The 6,745-nt window shown below is 37.1% G+C and overlaps 1 long non-coding RNA gene across 1 annotated transcript; it reads right to left on the reverse strand.

Moving 5' to 3' along the window:
- Positions 1-868: 868 nt before the first annotated feature.
- LOC149164009 (uncharacterized) lies at positions 869-2,482 on the reverse strand. Its single transcript, XR_016260197.1, has 3 exons — positions 2,182-2,482; positions 1,382-1,468; positions 869-1,189 (listed from the first exon to the last, which is right to left on the reverse strand). It is a non-coding gene; the product is annotated as an uncharacterized LOC149164009 (long non-coding RNA).
- Positions 2,483-6,745: the final 4,263 nt, after the last annotated feature.

Here is a 6,745-nt window from a genome sequence, read left to right on the forward strand (position 1 = left end):
GATGCATGTCGCCAAACACGATTCTATACTCCTGTACAACAGGATTTTGCATGGCAAACTTTAATCTGAGCAATATGCCTAAATGGTTAGGAAGCCCTGAAGTTGAAATTATATAGTAGCTATGTGCATTGCTACTTCATCATTGGGCACATCAGAAAGTATTTTTTTCCCAACTAGAACAATTATAGGAGAATTTCAACTCCATTTACGTGTTTCTTTTGTGGCAACAATTAGTCTTTTCTTCCATTATTAAAAATCATGCATATCACTATACAAAAGCGAAATAGTCAGTGTAACAATTTGTATGAGTTATAAAAGAGAAAAAATACAAATATGAAAAAAAAATCTCCAAGAAAAATGAAGATTAGAAATTAGAGACAACCGTTTTTCCAACGATGAAGGCAGCTGTACAACCCATTGTAGATCCAATGGAATCAGCAATTGGCAGCCCAAATAGGTATCCACCCCCAATCCGAAATTCAAAGATAAACATAGCACAAAACAATAATAACATACAGTTAGATCTATGACTTACTACATATATAAAGTATAGAAAATTGAAAGTCTAATAAGAAATTCCACAAGATGCTCTTCTAACATCAATCATTGTCATTAATGATTACACTTTAACAATTTTAATAATTTGAAGCTTCCTACAAGATACATTATAGAAAGAGGTTGGACAAAGAGGATGACGTATAAAGTTCAAACAACAAAAGTGAATTTGAATGAGATGGGTATGTCTGTTGAACCTTAATTTATATAATTTCTGAGAGTGCTTTGAGACACACATGGCTGGTTTTCTGCATCATTATTTCATCTTTTACAGCAATAAAACCTCTTCTGCTATTTCATCATAAAGCTGCGCTTGTGCTTCATATTTTTAGTGAAAATGGCAAAACAAGGAGTAGACAATGTGGAAGAGTTGAAGGAAGAGATTTATAATGAAGAGCTCCTGGACCATGAAGAAGAGGAATTGGACGCACAAGCATTGGAGGAACATTTTGCCACTGATGAAGCCTCCAAGAAAGGTTATGTGGGATTTCCTACTGAAGCCAGAGCTCCTTCGAGCAATTGTGGACTCTGGATTTGAACATCCCTCAGAAGTTCAGCTCCTGGATGATCTGCCTTTTCCAAGCATTAAGTTTCGCACACTTGTATCAAAGCCTGCAATATCTCTGTCCTATTGCTAAATATAAAAACAAAAAACCAAAAAAGCTATTTATAAAGGTTCCAGAACAAAGGTCAATACCAAAGAACTCCACATGAAGAAAGGAATAAACTCAAACATGTACCATCCTTCTATTTAAAACCAGAAACAATCAGAGCAGTTCACTTCCAGCTACATTAATTGATAGAAAGCAGGGAAAGAGTCTGAGACCTTAAACCCCGATCTTCGAGTTGCTATAGAAACAGCTTGGAATTGTGGATAATCATTCAACTTGGATGCTACATAAGATCTTCCAATCTGCATCGAGATTCACTAAGGATAAATGAAACATGTAGATAACTCTTTATTATCCCTGCTGAAGAACATAGAGCTAGACAAGCATTCCAAAACATACAAGAGGTTTGAGACAGTGGATGTTATTAATTTCCTTTAATCTTCTTTACATTCATCTTTATTTGAGATACAATACTTTGCAGTGGGTTCACCAGTTTCCTTGGTATAATACAGGCCCACATAATCTCATAGCTTTCCTACTATTTCCAACAGAATACCGTGGGGGCACCTAATTTTATGAACCTATTGGAAATGCTTACCTAAAATTAATTTCCTGCTCACTGAAAATCAGTGCCTATATTTAAAATCACAGCTACCAATATTGTATGATGCATGTCGCCAAACACGATTCTATACTCCTGTACAACAGGATTTTGCATGGCAAACTTTAATCTGAGCAATATGCCTAAATGGTTAGGAAGCCCTGAAGTTGAAATTATATAGTAGCTATGTGCATTGCTACTTCATCATTGGGCAGATCAGAAAGTATTTTTTTCCCAACTAGAACAATTCTATACTCCTGTACAACAGGATTTTGCATGGCAAACTTTAATCTGAGCAATATGCCTAAATGGTTAGGAAGCACAGAGAAGCACAGTGTCTGCAGCACATTGATACGGATAAAAATCGCACTTGACAATACTCGAAACAGTAACAGAAAAGTCTAAATCTCTTACCGAAACCATCTTCACATTCTACTGCCTCGCAGATTTAGCAGACTCCACACTGTCATCTTCAAAGCGAATGTAAAACCCCAGGACTGTAAACATCCATCCGCATGACATTACAATTGAAAAGAAAATCCGAGGTAGTAGAACAATTTACCCAGACCATTGGCAACCCCTGGTACAGGAGTTGAATGGATGTCTTCCTATAATTTTCCTTGCATATTCCGATACAGAGTGAGCCAGAGAGACGAAACATCGTGGAATGTTGAACGACCCAGTAACAAGCGTCACGGCTGGCATGGTTCAATTCAGATCAACGGTTAACGATTACTTAATCGTCTAACAACAAAATCGAAATCGAATGGCACATATTTTTACACGTTCAATTCAGATCAACGGTTAACGATTACTTAATCGTCTAACAACAAAATCGAATGGCACATATTTTTACACGTAATCAGTTTGGGTAGTTCATTTCATAAGGGAACGCCTTACGGCGTAAAAATTGATTTTAAATTTTTAAATTTTAATTTTATATTAACCATTTTTTTTACTAAATTTCATGGCCTCCACGTTCTTAGTGTCCTTCCATATACTAAATTTCGATTCAATTTAGTTTAGTTTGTGGCAGTTTCGAATATTTAAATTCTGAAATTCTGGATACACATGGTTGTCTGAGAGTTCAGAGCCTAACTTATGGATAGAGACAAACTGAAATTATGGGATATGGATGTAAGTCCTGGAATTTAAAACCTCAGTCTAGGATAGTTTTTTATTTTTATTTTTGGTGGGGGCAATCTTTTTAGTTTAATTTGTGTTTTATTTTTGAACATTTGTTGGATTTTAGAAAGATTATGTCATGTATGTTGTGGATCAAATGCCGTCTGCGTAATCCATCTCTTTTAGGACTAAACGTTGGAGGAGGTGCAGAAATTAAAATTAGATTGAGGAAGCCTAACAGAGAAATGGAGTTTTATCCGTATGAGTCCTTCCTGGGCACTATGTCAGCTCTATTTCAAATAAGGGATTTTTGTGTTTGATGCTGGAATTTTAAGCTTTCAACTTACTAGTAATGGAAGTTCATGACCTTGGTGTGATGCAAAATTCTTCTTAACTCCATGCTTAAGATCAAATAGAAAGGCCAGTATTTTATCTATACCTTTGAACAAATGAAGTAGTTTTGATTTAGTGCTCAAAACTATGGGAACCCTTGCTAACTTGAGGTCATTACTTCCTTTCCCATTGATCTACCATATCACCCCAGGAAATCTAAAGAATTTGGGACCTTTATCTCATTGACCACACACTGAACTGCATGTAATAGTGTTGCTTTTGATGATACCACTCAAAGTGATACTGAAGGTGTCTTAGTCATTCTCGTAGTAGGATGCCTTTGGATGATTTCATGTATAACCTTAAAACTTAAAGGTAATTATCATGTCTGATTTTGTAGGAATGCGAGGAGTTGATGGCTAAGGGAATCAATGGAACTGGCCAAGGATTTGATGCATGGGGAAGACGATGGGGAAGATTTGCTCACAATCCGTCTCTTTCATCCGTCCGACAGAATGCTTGCTCTCGCTGCAAAAAAAGAGCCCGGCTTGGGACTCTAGTTTAGGGCCAATTTCCCATGTGTAATGATATTTAACTTTGAGATTATTAGGATGCCCACATTTTTGTCCGCCTGTCCATAAATCTGACACGTTGCATTACAAATGCCAGATGCTAAATTAGTAAACCAGACGCATTTGCTGCGTGTTATGTGAAGATCACTCTGGATCTGATAAGGACATACCTTCACTCTATCTGAGATAGATTTTGAGAACCAGAAGTTTAGAATTCGTTCAGAAGTGCTAGTCACCCGCTACTTGTAAAGATACGTACCAGAGTGTCGTAGGAACGAGGCAAAGTGTGTGCCGCTCATGGCAGGATATGTAATCCATGTGGTACAATGAATGACATGGAAAACGAGGTGGCGCACACGTCATCTGTTATCCTAATAATTTCTATTTACATGCTAACGCTTGCCTGCTTCGGCTCTCGCCTAGGAAAAAAATTGGTCTTTGAAAGCTTTTGGTGGGAAGGTCCTCAAAAGGAACCCCAAATCCATTTTAGTGACAAGTTTGGCCAATTTGGTTTATCTGCAATCCCTCTGTATAACTTTGGGGTTGCCAGAAAACGTTTCCTAACCTGCAAATCCTAGTAATTGACGCTTGCAAGAGTTCCAATGGTGACCAAGGCACTGCAAAGCGGAGCCAGCGTTTTTGTTGAGAGTTCTGTGGTTAAGCCTGCGAGATTGTCTTCTAATGGAAAACAAAGCGTACCCATCTCTGCAATTTCATGTAAGAATAGTATTTCAAGCGCCAAACCCTATGTGTTAACCAGCAATGCAACCGGATTTCAAACAGGGAAAAAGGAAAACAACAAAATGAGCTTGTTGCCCATATGTGTAGATGGGCTAACCTGTGCCGAGGAAATGAAAACCTGTCCGCCAGTTACCTCTGAGAAGCTCGAAGAATGGATGAGAGATTCAGTAATCGAGGTACGCTAGTAACCATAAATCAAAATCTAATATTTTGTACCTTTTGGAAGTATTTGCTCAGAATACTTATAAGGTCAAAATACTGGTTCATTCAAATTGGTCTTTTGATTGGTATTATGTGTTAATTCTCGCTAACTGAATGTTTGTATTTAGTCAGAATTTGTTTCTTACCAGTAGAATGGCTCAGCTTGAACGCAAGTTGGTCGATGTTGAAGAATCGCCAGATACTCACGTGAAGCTTACTCTCCGTATTCATTACTCCCGGTATTCATATCTATTCTGCTGCTCCTCTTTTCTGTAATTGTCAATAGATATGTTTTCTGTAATTCTCAATAGGTATGTTGTTGCCTGTATGTATTTTTTTCTTGTAATTGAGATGCACAGAGATCATTGAATATTTTGTATACGAAAGGCTTTGTAGTTGAGATGCGCACAGATCATTGAATATTTGTATATGAAATTGCAGTATTTGTAGCATTGAATGCAATCAAGATTGATATTGTCTAACAAAGATCAATTGATATATATATTTGTTGTCGAAATATTAATTCCAACTCCCGTGCAACCACTGCAAACAATGTTTTTGTTCCGGAACTTGCCTTTTAAACAGTGATGCCAAAACCGCCATGGTTTCCCCGCTCCGCCATTCACCGGACAGTGGTTTTTCTTAAGGGGGCAGCGATCACAATCATCGGCTGCCACATGCACAGAGCAAATTTTCCAAAACCAACTTTCCCCGACAGGTAAAGTTCGGAAAGATGGGACCTCCAGGGGATTGCCGTCAATCGTTCGATTGAATCAACGGCTGTGTACAGGCCTGCACCATATGGACATAACGTGAAGTAAAAGTTTCATTTTGACCGTCGATTTTGCCAGTAAAACAATTAATGAAATTTATTAGGGTCGTAGAATGATTGGTAAAGTCTTTAATTTTAATGTTCTTTTTTTAATTCTCACGGGAGTTTGTTTTAGGACATAGGTAAAACAAAAAGTCAATGTATGTAATGTTTTTTTTTGTTCTGGAGTTTGTAATACGCAGGAGAGCGTATGAAGAAGTAAAAAAAAGGGTTTTTACACGCACATTTGTGTGTAATATGCATAGAACAAATGTAGTGTTTTTTGATGAAATGTAAAAACGTAGAAGTGTGAATGAATGAAAAAAATTATACAACAGTGTTGATTTTATTTTGTGAGAGACAGAGTAATTTTTTGGAGAGACAGAGTAATTTTTTTTTGTTTTGGAATTGCATCTGAAGCAGTGTCTGGTTGTAATCCCTCTGAGAGAGGAAGAAATTTATGTAACAACAATTTTATTAATGAATCCAAGTGTTCTTTGTGCATGTGTAAAACTCTTATCTTTAGCAAACAAATTTTTAATTTCCTGGGTTAAAACAGCGCATTTTTCTTTCTTCAGTAGTTTTTGTTTGGAATTATCAGAAATTCCCAACATGGTATCAGAGCTTGTCCAGGCTCTTTGAAGGCGTCAAAGAAGCTGAAGGAATGATTTCTTGCTACAACAACTTCTCCAGCAGAGTGAAGACTCAGTCAAAGAAGAATCCAAGGTATTTCTCAAGTCAGTTTTTTGTGTTACTACTGAGGACAGTCTGTTATTTTAAATACATAGTCAAGTATTTTGAAGCATAGTCAAGAGTGCAAGAATGGCTGGAGCCAACACTAGCATGGGTATCTGTAATACCCAGCTTCCACAATTTAATGGAAAAAACTATGACTATTGAGCAATAACTATGAAATCTTTGCTTGCTTCCCAAGACATATGGGAATTTTTTGAGGATGGTTTTGAAGAACTAGCAGATGAAGATGAGTTTAATAATTTGACTCAGGCAGAAAAAGCTCTGTTGAAGCACTATAAGAAGAAGGATTCTAAAGCCCTCTACTTTTTATATCAAACAATGCATGAGAGTGTGTTTACAAGGATAACAGCAGCCAAGACATCCAAAGAAGCATGACAAACTCTCAAAATAACCTATCAAGGCATGGAGAAAGTGAAGACAACAAAACTACAGTTGTTGA

Source organism: Pinus tabuliformis, chromosome 5_1 (genome assembly GCF_031772625.1).
Source record: "Pinus tabuliformis cultivar Carrire ecotype Pingquan chromosome 5_1, CPIR1, whole genome shotgun sequence".
Taxonomy (NCBI): Eukaryota; Viridiplantae; Streptophyta; class Pinopsida; order Pinales; family Pinaceae; genus Pinus; species Pinus tabuliformis.